We start from the raw sequence: 13,319 nt of genomic DNA, 5'->3' as shown, positions 1-13,319 counted from the left end.
CCCGCTGCAGATAAATGGGGAGCCTTTTGGATTAAAAGTTGCAGTAAATATTTTTCTGTGCTTCTGTTATCAAAGTAAAAGCTTTTGAGAGTTAAATCTTCCTGATGAAATCAACCTTCAGAATAGACCTGTAGTATATGTGTAATTCTGGTTTGTTGCTTAAAATTGAACAAATGGGGGAAAAACGCGTTTTACATAGTGGATGAAAATATGCACGTATTCTCACTGGATGATCTTAAGCATTTAGAGTGCAGATAGTATTTCAGCATTTGAGTTGTAAAATATTTAAACACCTGGCAGGCACCACAAGGAATCTGGTTAATGTTCATCCGTGGTGTTATTGTAGTGCAGATAAAATATGTGTGCTGTACAAATTAGTGCCCTTATAAAGATAGCAGAGGATCTGGGACATTAAAGCCTTTCCTCTGAGCTGAGGATTTGGGTAGATGTGTCAAGCTGAATGTGTTTTGCACTTTCTCTGAACCCTTAGGAAAGAGCTTTTGTGTATTTGTGCTGCTGTCTGGGGCAGGGCCGGTGGATGTGTGCCAGAACAGTGGTGCAGTGGCTCCCGGTGAGTGCTCTTTCCATGCACGGAAAGGACACTTACATTTTAAAGATGCTGTCATCAGTTATTCTCACATCTTAGGCACCAGAGCTTGAATTGTTTTACTGAGAATGGTTTCTGCATGTGACTTGTGTAAATGACTGAAGAAACACGGGCTAATAAAGAGCGAGCTGCTTAGTTCTTAGAAAATAATGGGCAACTTGACCTCAGAAGTTTGTGCTCTCAGTCTTTTAGTCTTGTATTTAAGAAAGAAAAACCAGCAGAAACCTGTGCTGCCTAGGATGTTAACAAGTTTCCTCCCTTCACATCCTTCATTTTAACTCTTCAGGTACCAATTTTCTGTTTTGTTCTGCTTGTCTGTCACTGTAAACTGAATCTGTGAGTAAAAAGACAACTGTCGAGTACTGATACTTTTTGGGTGGTGGATTTGGCAGAGGTGGGAGAAGCCCTGCCTGCCTCCATTGGTTTTGTCTCTGACAAACAGAGGCTTGAATAAGGTGCCTGGCTGGTTTTGTGCTGATTGCATTAATGCAGCAGCTCAAGAACTGTAGCTGTCACCAATTTCAAGTTGGTGTGGCAGCCTGAGCGCTGCAATAGATGGTAAGAGGATGCTTGTCATGTTCCATTGTCCCTGCTGTGCAGGTGTCAAGGACAGCTGGAGTAGCAATGGATTCAGTAGTAAATTTAGCTTCGCTAATTGCATATGAATCACTGTCTTTTGTTTTTTCCACTGAGCACTTGTTTTTTGTCACTCTGCCTTCTGAGGTGCTGAAGAAAATTGAGAAATGTTTGGCTCTCTGAGGGTATGTGGGTGTATTTAGGGGAAAAGCAGTGTGTAGGGTAGTAAGTCTCAAGTTTTTCCAGAGTTGATGTCATTGTTAAAATACACAGGCATCTCTTCAACGTTATGCACTGGACTTTAAAACCTATTTTATTCACTCTGTTCTTAGGCACCGTTCAATAAATTTTGTGCTGTCCCCTATTTGACAAAAATCAGGCCGTTGGAGATGGGCTTTTTCCAGCATTGTCAAAATTGGTTTTACTGTAAGAAAGAGCCTAAAACTCTTCTGCTCTCCTAAGTTTGTCTGTGTGGACATGTCTGGGGTAGGGGTTTGGGGAATGGGGGGACTGTGAGTCTTCATTAACTGAACATGGATCTTTCTCAAGATTTCAATAATCCCCTTTGCTGAATTAGAGAGTTTCTTTCAAAATCATCACATCACAGGAGAGACCATTCCTTGCCTCTTGACCATCATTCATGATGAAGAGGAACGTTTATCAGTCATGATAACAGAATTAGTGAAAACCTTTCTCTGACTACCAAATTCATGGGTGTAAGTTTGCTGTTGGCTCATCATAACATAATTAGGGTTGGTGATTTTTATTTTCAAGCTACTGGAGCTGTTTAACAAAGTCAGAAGTCAGTTGTAACGTTTATTTCATTTAGTTGAGTTGTGTTAACTGTTGTTTTCATGCACAGTATTTAATGCTGGGAAACTCCAGTCAGTGTCTGCTGGTGTCTGAAATTATTACAGGATTTACTTGGGCAGAAGTTCTCCAGTAAGTGCTGAACGTCAGGTGAGAGCGGGATAAAAGGTTGTTTGTAGAACCATCTTCTGGGAATGGTGGGATGCTGAGCTGGACTTTACTGGGTTTGGGGAGGCTTTCATAAGGGGTTTTTGTATTTTGAGGGTTTGTGACTTTTTTTTTTTTTGGTTGGGGATATTTGAGTCTATCAGGGAAAGAGGTGTCTGACTTGAAACAGAACTGGCTTAATATCACTGTGGAATAATGTTTGAGGACAGTATGTTTTTGTTACAGACCTTAAGCAGATCAATAATATGCTGTTGAAAGAAAACTGTATGATCCCAATTCCTGCAAAGCGTGGACGTTTTCTGTTCCAGTCCACATTCAGTCTCTTGATTCAGTGGATTTCTAGGTTCACGCTTTGCCCTGACCCAGGTGAATCTTCACTCCTCATTGCTCCTCTCCATGACCATCCCTGGCTTCTTGCTGGATGTTGTTAGTTGGGATTCTTATTGTGGAACAGTGGAAGAGAGCTCCCCCAGTCCCAAATGAGAGGGCTGCTGGCAGCTGGCATTAACACTGAGCTCGCTGGTGTTACTGGGAACTCTGATCTTGGAACCCCCCATGACTTTGGCTCTCCAAGCATTTAGATTTCTCTGTTGGCTTCTGCGGCTTCAGAATTATTTCCATGGGTCTGAAGTTTAGAGAAATGAAGAAGGGGCTTCATGTACGTTTGAATTACTTGGACTATGGCATTAGGAAGCAGGAATTGTTGACAGCAGCCCTCCAGGATTCCTTACTCTGGAAACATGACTGAATTCCCTTGTTACAGTGTGGAAGGTAATTGAGACTTTCCAAAGTATTAAGTCAGTGGGCAAGAGAATTAACAACTGCTGAGCATTGGAAGTATTCCTTTTTAACAAGGGAATGTTGTGCTTTGCTAAGTGATTGCATGTGTACTATTGACTCCGGAAAAGATTCTAAATGCCTTTTGGATTACCTTGAAAAACCACGCCTCTAATACCTTTTTATGGTGGTGTGTCTTGGTATTTATTATGTCTGTCTTTCTTAGGATCAAAGTTTTCCTTTGGGTGACCTGTGGTAGATAAAGGCAACCTATTTTCTCCCCTATGAAATTACTATTTCAAGCTGACTGAGGAAGATCTCTCTGACTTCCAAGTCCAATTACCTGCCGAGTTGGCTCCTGCTTGGTGCTATCACAACAGCAGCTTGGATAGTCGCTGGCTGGGCTCCTGCAGCTCTAATCAAGTTTCCTGCTGCTGCTGGAGAAGAACAAAACGCAGCCATACGAATAATTATTAGGTCGGGGAGAGAGCTGCAATTTGTGCTTTGAGTGACGAGAGAAAATGAAAGTATAGGATTCTTGTGATGAGTTATCTGCTGTAGATATTGCATCTGCTTTGACGTACTTTGAATTGGGAGTAAAAAGGCCACAAATCCTTTTGGCATTGACAGCTTTTTGGTGTTCATTCTGAATGAGAGCTGTAGAGCTCAGCTGCTGTCAGGAGGATGCTGTGTCTGTCAGTGGCTTCTCTCTTTCCTGTTGGGCTTATTTATGGTCTAATCAGTTCATGGAGCACTAATTTGTTCTGAAGTAACTTAATCGTGTAGGTGTCTCGAGAGCCCTGGCTTGTGCAGAGGCAGCTTTTTCTTGGCTCATCAGACTGAGTCTGCTTGAATAATAGTTTCTTTGGTGTAATGTCCTTTTCTTCTATTAAACGAGCATCATCTTAATGTGCTATAACTCCCTAGCCCTGTGCCCTTGCAAATAGCAGGGAATGGTTAGGCAGGAGAAAATGGCTACACCAATTTCACTGGTAGGGCTGAATAAATAATAACCCTTACTTGGTTTGAAACCCTCCCTCCTGAGCTTTTTGGGTCCTATTGAGCAGAATGCATGTCAAAGGTTTTGGAAAATCATTTTATAGTGTTTTCTAACAAAACCCAGATGTGTAGTGAAGGAAGGGGAATTAAAAATTGCTGAGGTCTACAACAATTATTTTTTTATGACTTAACGTTGCTTTTTGTTTTCGTTCTCTCCCTTCAGAGGATTAAAAAAAAGATCAAAAAACGCTTTCCTTGTAAACTCTCTTTAAACTACATCTGCTCTAAATCAATATTTTAGAGCAGATTCTACTTGAATGCGGTGCCCTTTGAAAGCAGAGGAAGATGCAGTGATCACCAGGCCTGGTGTCAAGAAACTAGGGAACATTTCGTCTCCCCATACGCTTCCCCTTGGCTTCCCACAGGGAGCCAGGCTGTGGAAGCTCTGCCGTGCAGGATCTGTCACTTTGCAGCTTCCTTGACCATGTCAGAAATAACCTGGAGGGTTTGGGCTCGTGATGATGCAGAACCAGGGAAAAGAGAGGCTGCATCTCAGCTGAGGTTTAAATGCTGGAGTGTAAGGTCAGACACTGCCAATCTTGCTGCCCATCACGGAATGTCCTCGATCATTTTATTTTTTTTTTTGTGCCACGAGAAAAGCGACGAGTAGGATTTGTACTGGAGATGGCAGAGCCACTTGTTTCACTGGAAGATGAACATTTCACAGCTTGAGCTTAATGCAGCATGACTTGTTTAAAACTGTCATGTTCCAGTCTGACTGGTTCCTGCATGCTTCCCCACCGTTCCCCAGGATTTAGAGTGGGAACTGTGGTCCACCTGCTGTAGTGGTGAAGCTCTGTCCTGTTTCATGTTTATTCTGTTTGGACTCTGAATTGGCTGGAATGGATCTGGTCTTAAAAGTGCATGTCTCTTGAGAGCTGGGCTGCTCTGAGCTATCTAAAAGTCAGGGACAGTCCCCAATCTGGTTTTGGATCAAACGAAGCTGGATGGTCTGAGCACAGTATTTCTGCCTGTGTGGTGGTACTGCCTTTGGAACTTCTTTGGGATAACTCACCCTACAAGCTGGCAATACTGAGGGAGATTCTCTTCAGGGTATTGAAGTGGTGGGCATGTGCTGTGGTGTTCCAGGTGTTTGGGCTGTGCTGGAGCACAGTTGGGAACAGCCTGATGACTGCAGGGGCTTGTATACAACTATTAGAGCCTGGGACTGTCAGCATCTGTATTACAGGAATTCCTCTTCTCTATATAGGTTGTTTCGTGCTCAAAAGAAATTGCCATGACAAGGGGAACATGGCAGCTGGCGATGGATATGCTTCTCCTGTTATCTCGAACTAATGTCCAAAAGAAATTGTCTTAGATGGATGGAACATTGTGTTTTGGAAGAGTCAGGTAGTGTGTACTCAGTCAGAGGGTATGGAGTTGCTCTCCTGGAACAGGGGAGTTGGAACTGCATCAAAAAGGAGATGAGACTTCTCTGCTCCAAGGTTTTGTTGACAGGGGCAATTATTTTGAAAACAGAGAAAGCAATTGAAGCATCATGGGCCAACAGTAACTTTTCAAAGAAGCAAACAGCTGCTACTCCTGTTTTACAAATTAGAAAATACTTGTTTTCCAGAGCGCTTAGAGATTTTGTTGATGGAAAGAACAAAATCTAAATATTTCTGTTTTTGGGAGTCTCTTTTGACTCCATCTGTAAAATGAGCAATGTTATCTGCTTGCCAAGAGAAGAACTAAGAGGGGTGACTCCCTTGTGACATTCAAAGATTCCTCTTTCCACTCTGTAGGTCTCTTGTCTGAGACTTGTTTATGCTTTCTTTTAGACATGGATTTACTTTGTTTTGAGATCCTGCTGGTTTGCTCCTATTCAACACCAAAGACCTCAGAAATATTTTAGGAGAAAACAGGGAGTACTTTATCCTGATAATCTCTTTTTGAAGGGATGTATCCCCAGCAAAATGCTTGTGGTGTTGCTTCATTGGCTGGATGCTCCAAGCTCTTCAGCTCTGCGTGCAGAAATTCTCTGGCAGTCATAAAGCAATTCAGAATTCTTCAGCACTGTGGCTTTGCTTCTAGGAGATCATTATCTTTTTTTTTTTTTTTTAATCATCCCTGAGGTGTCTTTCCATGAAAACAAAGGAGTCCAGCCACTGGACCTACATCAGAGCTTGTACTTGAGTGACCTCTGTGCCAGACTGAGGGTGTTCTGTACAGACTTGCCTTGAAATCTTGCATGTCTCTTGTCCACAGTGATTCTGCCAGTTCTTCAGGAAGTTCTGGACTCTGCAGATGCCTGCTCTGAGATAATGTTTGTGGTAATCTATACTTTGGCCTTCTAATTTCAGTAGCAGCAGATGCCTATCGCTTTGACTTGAGGAAGCTCATTAAAGGCCCAGCACTGCCAGCTCGCTCTGTTGTTCAGTTCTCTCTTCTCCCAGCTCTGAGGGATCCCTGTTCCACTGAGTTCACCACAGCCAGGGAATGATGAATGCTTTTTTCTCTGCTTTTTGATACCAGCGAGCAGAGAAGGGGTATCACTCCCTGGCCACCTGAGAAACTCTGGGCTTGGTGCACTGAGCTCAGGATTGCACATTTCCTGGGAACTCTCACTCTGGGGGCTGTGGCCTGGGAACAAGGCCAGTGTCTGAGCAGGGATCTCTCGCAGCCTGGGGTCATCCTGAGCTGTTGCACTCTCAGCCTTGGATGTTGACAACAACTACCACTTTTGTGGTCCCAGAGATTTTCCTGGGAGCCTCTCCTGTTCTGTAAGTTTAAGATACTCAGAGACACTTCTCTTCCTCTTTTGCCCTAACCCAGGATAAGAAAAGGGGAAGCAAGTACACGTTTGATTTCTGTGTATTTAGTTGGCTTTCATGAAGCTCGTGTGGCCAAAGAAACCCTGCTTCCAGATCCTGTAGCTGCTCAAGTCTCTTTCTCCTCCCACACTTCACAACTGATTGAAGGCTTAGATGACAGAGCAGACCCAGTTTGCAGCTTGGCTAACCCTTGTGTGTGAAACAATTCTGTTCAGCATTGGTTAGGGGTGTCCTTGAGTAGGGGAGTCTGAAAGCTATATGGCACTTCCCTGATGAGATAGACCACATTACTTGCAATGCAAATTTCTGGGTTTTATTGCTAACCTCAAATCCCAGAGCAGTTGAACTGAAGAGATGCTTTGCTTTGTGGTATCAGACGGCCTCTGAAAATCAGGACTTTGTGGGACCAGAGCATACACATTTACCTCCTGCATGACCAGAGAATTTCTGAACCTGTAGCAGCTCGCTTGTTCTCCAGCTCCTTGGGAAATTCTGTGGAAGCTGTTCTTTGGGTAGTGAGTTACAGCCTCTGAGGATCAGAGCTTCTGTTCCCTTCACCAGACAGTGCTCTTCCTACCAGTGCTGTTGCTGAAGCTTTATTTCAGCTGAATGAGTCCAGAATTCCTGAAGAGGTAATTAAAGAGATCGTATGGTTCAGAGAAGCTGAGGGAGGGGTGCTTTTTTGTGCTTGAGGTTTTCAGAGGGTTTGTGAGTGTTACTTAAGCAAAGCATCTTCTGTACTGCATAACTACAAATAAAATTGTGTGGATGATCAGAAAACCCTTCAGCAGTTCTGGGCTGATTTCTGTAGTTTGCACCTTTGAGGCACTGGACTTTATATACACAGGCCTTACCAGTTTGGAATTTTCTGCAGGGGTTTGGAGGGAATGTTGAATAGGACAGGGAGAGCAAATGCACAAAAGCCTGAAGGGGGCCAGAAAGAAATTTTGGGGAGGCTTTGTGGATTCCTTTTGACTCGTAGCCTTCCTCTAGTGGCATTTACCATTATAAACTTTGGACAATAGGCTACAGTGTAAAACATGCAGAAGTTTTTCCTCCACCCTGTTATCTCTACGTTTGCATTTGGTTTTCCACACTTCTGTCTCTCCTTCAGCCCGGCAAAGAACCTTCCACTGCTGGAGGTCAGGAATGAGGCAGTGCCTTGGTGGTCCAGGTGGGAGGCAGGGAAAAGCTGACCTTGCTTCAGCATGGGCAGCTGCTCCCAGTTTGTTCCCAAGGAAAAGCTGGCCTTGGAAAGCTGGATTGCGAAACTTGCAAAAGCACATAGAGTGTTCTCCCTAACTCAGCCCTCCTCCTCCTCCAGGCTTTCTCAAATCTTTGTTTGGTGTTTTGTCACAAAAATTGACTCTTGCTACTTGAGTGTAATAAATAAGCTGCAGAAGTCAAAACAAAATGTTTGCAGTTTTGCTCCAGAGACAGCCCATACTGAATGTCTTAAAATATGCCTGTGTTATGTTCTTGCCTGTTACTGGAAACTCACTCTCTTACTCTCGTTTCCTTGGTTAAAAATACCTTGGTTATTTAATGTTGTCCCTTGGTGTCTTTACACTGTAGTAGCAAATACTGCTGGGGTTGAAAGTATCACTGTGCCATTATGTGATGCTTATAAAAACAAAGCTCTTTCTGAGGAACCTTTTTTTTCATCTCCAGATGATGATGTACTTGCTAAATGTAGAGATAGGGCTCTGATTTTTCTCTGACTGCTGAGAAATTCTGTGTAGAAATCCTCTGATTAAAACTGAGCCATAATGGTAAATAAAAATCTCTCTGTGCGTGACAAGGGAGAGCACCATCGGCCAGTGTGGCACTGTGAATTCACTGAGGTTTTTCCAGGCTGAAGTAGTAATTGATTTTTACTTGGTGGCACTGAGTTACTTCATTTAGCCTTGAAAGCACTGCATCGCTTTGAAACAGGAGTATGGAGGCACCTTCCAGAGTCCAAGGCTTTGATGGCTTCAGACACATCTGTGGAAAGGAGATTTTGAAATTTAACAGCTGATACTTCTGCCTCAGGTTGGGTTGGGGCTATGCAAATGCTGAGAGGTGATAGTGGCCTCAACGAGCAGATGTTAGAGTGTCCATAGAGCTGTAATCCATTCTGATCCAGCGTTCAGTGGGTAATGCTTGGCTGCGGCATGAGTGATGGAGCAATAATGTAAATAGGATGATCTCTGATACCCTGAGAGTCTTGCTCCCAGCTCAGGAGTAACAGTCCTGTCTAGATTTGTTCTGAATAAGGCACTTTGCATCAGGTAAAACCCCACAGCACTGCCCAGGGTCCAGCAGTGCAGACAATCCTTCCCTGTGCCAACTTGTGGGGAAAGCAGTGTCAGGGTCCTGGAGGCTGAGGTGGAGCCTGTGGTGGAACATTTGCTCTGTGGGAAGATGCTGAAGGCTTGGCTGAGCAGGGTCACTGGAGTCTCAGCTGAGCAGCACGTGCTGGTTTAGGGCACATGGATCTGCTCAAGGCTCCAGTGACTCAGATGTGTCCACAAGGTCGTGCCGATTTTGGTATCTTAGTTGCTGAAGGTCACTCCAGAAGGAACTGTAGCCAATTTATGTACACGGGATGTTTGACAACTTGGGCGCCTCGTGTATTCCATTGTCCTTCAGTCATTCTGCTGCCAAAACCTTGAGTGTCTGCAGAGTCACTTTCTGAACTCCTGCCAAGATTCTTTGTTGTGAAGTCAAGGAAGTTGTCTTCAAGGAAATGTCATATGCAGAATCATTTGTTAATTGTGCACAAATGGTGGTGCATAGGCTGTCTTTTAGCAGTACTTTCCCAGCTTTCACTTGCCCACTTGTGAAATGTGTTGTTAGCACCAGCAGAAGTTCATAAATCTCAGATATAATCTGTGTATTTAATCAGCCTGTCCAGTGTTCCAGGATTATCTCAGCCTTGTGTTTCTCAGGCTTGTTTAACAGGAAGGAGAGAGCACTTAGGACACTTGTTACAGGTACATGATGTCTCCTTGTTATCACTTATAACTTTTTTCCTGTTGTGTATCAATGTGTATTTGAAGAACTATGAAGATAAAAAGTAGATTTTCTTTAAAACAGAAATCCTTCTCATTCAAAAGTTACGTACTCATGGTCTCAAGACTGGTAAAAGCTTGCACGTTTATTTGCCATGATGGTTTGCTGTTTATGTACTTCCTTTATTTTGTTTTTCTTTTTCTTTGTTTGTTTATGCATTGATCTAGAGACACTGTTTCTCTCACTGCTGAAATAGATGAGCAGTGTTAAAGAAGACGTGCAAACTCTTGGGAGGGGGAATGTAATTTACAATTATAATTCTTTCTCACAGAGCATTCACTACTTTTAAATCTATTTATTTAGTGCCTGCTAACTCTAGCCATGATGATGATGATGATTGAATGCTTTTTCATGCTGGCTCGTGGAGACTTGAAGTGGATTAAGATTCACCTTTGGAATTCACTGAGATAACTTTGTCAACAGCAAGAAATTGCGTGTAAAGCGAAAAGGCCAAGAATGTGCTGAATGTTTTGGCATCATCAGTGCTCTATTAATCTAATTTCTGATTGTGCCTTGTACTAGTTCTCTGTAATAGTTTCTTACACCGAGGGTATGTTTGGCTCTACGTTGGGGGAAAACACTTTGCCTTGAAAATAGGGGTTGTGGTTATATTGAAGTGCTTTTGGCAGAAACTAAGATTATTACCTGTCTGAGGCAGGTTGTGTCTCCTTGTCAAGTGGCAGATGGGTTGGTTGTCTGTGTAAACAGTGAGACTTGTTCTCTGATGTGGTGTTCTTGCTGCAAAAGTGTTGGGCTGGGACTTAATTCCAACTTTACCAGGATTTTAAAGCGTCAAAAATTGGGACTGAAGGGCTTGAATTGAACTCTTTGATAATTGACATACAGAATCTGGCTGTGGTGTAGTTGTGTAGAGTATGAACTTTTTATGAGACGATGACATTTGCTGTGGAAATAAGCTGATACAGAAGCTTGTGCTTTGTCTTCTTCCCCTTGTGCATCACCTCCTGTGCATCCTACAAATGCCGACATAATACAGAGTGTAAAGAAGAAATTGATTTCCTGAATTGGTTTGTAAGCCTGGGTTAAAGTCCTGCTGTTATTTTCCTTCTCATCAAACCTCCCGTCTCCTGTCTCTTGCTGCTGACCTGTCCTGTGCTGCTCCTCTCCTCTGCTCTTTTGTCCCGGGGAGGTGAGGGACACCAGGAGTCTAGACGTTGGTTTTTGCTTTTTCTGGTTGGCCTAGCAGTTAGATGCCTTTGAGCTTTTTAGGAAAACACAGCTGAACATTTTCTTTTCGGAAAGAAAAATGTTAAAACTGTACTCGTGGGGCTTTAAAAAAGAATTTTCCTTCTCATTTTGCATTTAATATATAAAACATGTATACACTATGCTTAGCGCTCAGTACTGGTGTAGAGCCTTGCTCCTACTGGAATACACATAAATAAAAACAGTCTGGTGTGCTCAGGAATTATGAGATTTGATGTGTCCCAGTTTTCATTTGTAACAATCACACTTGCACACACACACTGATTCTATTTCTTTTCTCTTGAGCTGATAAAATGAGAACCTTGTTTTTGCCACAGTGAGTTTCTTTGCCGGTCTCTGAACACACATATGGTAGCAGTGCACCAACAGAATGGAGGGGATGTATTGACAGGATATTCCGTATAACATTAGATCCAGAAGAAATTTTTAATAATCTAAAAATGTAGAACTACAAATTCATCACTTCATCATTTTTTTTGCATGTCTGTGTTCATGAAAGTAGTTCAGAGCCCCGATGGTTCTGGCTTGAATCCTAAAATCTTCCCTGACTCCTGGGTTTGAATTTTCATGAATGAACAGATCCTAACTTTGTAAAGCAGGAAGCGGTAGGATTTTATTGCAGTGCTGTTTGTTCACGTTTCTGCGAAGGGGAATCCTGGCCTAAGAGACATGATTCTGTAATTAGAGTATTAGTTACACTAGATCACCTCTTTCAGCTTTACTGAAAATCAGTGCTTTTCACGCTTTGCTAAGTGAGATGCACAGAGACAAGCCCTAAAAATTACACGTTACACCTCAGACTCTTCTGCTGTCTTGATATTTTCCTTGCTACTGAGGCCTTTTGCTGCTGAAGAAGAAAATGTAGGATACATGCTGTTCTTTCCCTAGCTCTCATTTCCTCAAAACTATCATTATTTTCCTTGGAAGCCAGTCTGAGCAGAAAGTGTCAGTCACGGATCTGTGTGTCTGGTGGCACAGCACTGATGTGTCATCTCCCAGTGTCACAAATAAAATGAATCTTTCCAGGTCAGGACAGAATTTCAGCTCGTTTCTCCTGGAGTGTTTGCACTGGAGAAGCCTCATAGTAACAACTCAGCTTTTTTTTTTTTTCCTCTTTTTTCTCCAGGAGGAATGTCTGCCTTTTGTTCTTACAACTCCAGCGCATTGTTCTTTTTTGAATGCCTTCCCCATGAGTGCCGTGTTGGGTTTTTCTTGTTTGTTTTCCACTAAAAAAAATAATAATAATAAAAAAAAAATCTTGAATTAATTCGTGAAACGGTGTTTGAACTTCCTAGCAGAAGTTAGTCAGGTTGATGTGCAGTGAGACAAAGCTGCAATTATCTCTATCTTTGTAATCCCGAGGGGCTTCATTACGGCGGCTCCTCTCTCCCCGCTGCCGTGTCCCAGCAAGGTGAAGTTCAGGATTCAACAGACACAACAAATTATTTTTTCCTGTCTCTGTGTAGTGTTTCATCCCTGTTGATGGAACATTTAACTGGGGGGTTGTTTTGGGGTTTTTTTTTCTTTTTTTTTTTTTTTTTTACTTGCTGTTGTAGTAGTAACAGGAGAATCTGTGCTGGTTCAGACATAACCTTGTATTATTGGAACCGACATGTTTGATAGTGATGCGGCAAAAGTATCGACAGTTCTGCCGCATCTGCTCCTCCACTGCTCTCAGCCAGAGACAGGGACACTTCCAGCCCCAAAACGGCTTCAAACTGCTCCACTTCTAATATTGCTTAATGCAGTTTGACAGGCACGTAATGCTCTGACTCTTAAAGCCTCACGCTCTAACAACAATTTCGTGATGGACTAGTGTGGGTTTAAGCAGGCTTGCCTGAAGTTTTAGATTTGCTGATCCAACCCCGAGGGCAAGTACTTAATGCTTCAGACCCTCCAGACTGTTAGTTACACTTCAGAGTAACGTTTCCTTCTTCAGGTAGTGCTTTGTCTTTTCATAACACTTCAACCTCCTTTAATTTGACAATTTTAGCTATCAAAGCTGAGGCTTGAGTGGCAGCACAAACCATTTGGTTACAGACGCAAAAACTGTCTTACATTTATACTTTCCACTGCAGAAAATTGTCTCTGTTGCACACCTGTTGTTTCAAGATCCTTAATTTTTTTTGACAAATAAATGCTCTTTTTAATTTATTTTTTTTTTTGCTTATGTGTTTTAGTAGGATATAGTTCTTTTTTCTTAGTGATATCTTTGGCAGTATTTAAGTATTGAGTTCCAAGTCAGGGGAACTGAATAGGTTCCT

General features: G+C 42.6%; 1 protein-coding gene across 4 annotated transcripts in view; it reads left to right on the top strand.

Annotated features, from left to right (window-relative positions):
• PELI2 (pellino E3 ubiquitin protein ligase family member 2) overlaps positions 1–13,319 on the top strand; it is a 66,082-nt gene that overhangs the window by 25,737 nt on the left and 27,026 nt on the right. The gene's annotated exons all lie outside the window — the stretch shown is intronic.

Source organism: Chamaea fasciata, unplaced genomic scaffold (genome assembly GCF_029207755.1).
Source record: "Chamaea fasciata isolate MVZ Bird 193981 ecotype frontalis unplaced genomic scaffold, bChaFas1.0.hap1 SCAF_7, whole genome shotgun sequence".
Lineage (NCBI taxonomy): Eukaryota > Metazoa > Chordata > Aves > Passeriformes > Sylviidae > Chamaea > Chamaea fasciata.
Note: the sequence above shows the minus strand (reverse complement) of the source record. Positions and strands in the feature narration are given on the sequence as shown.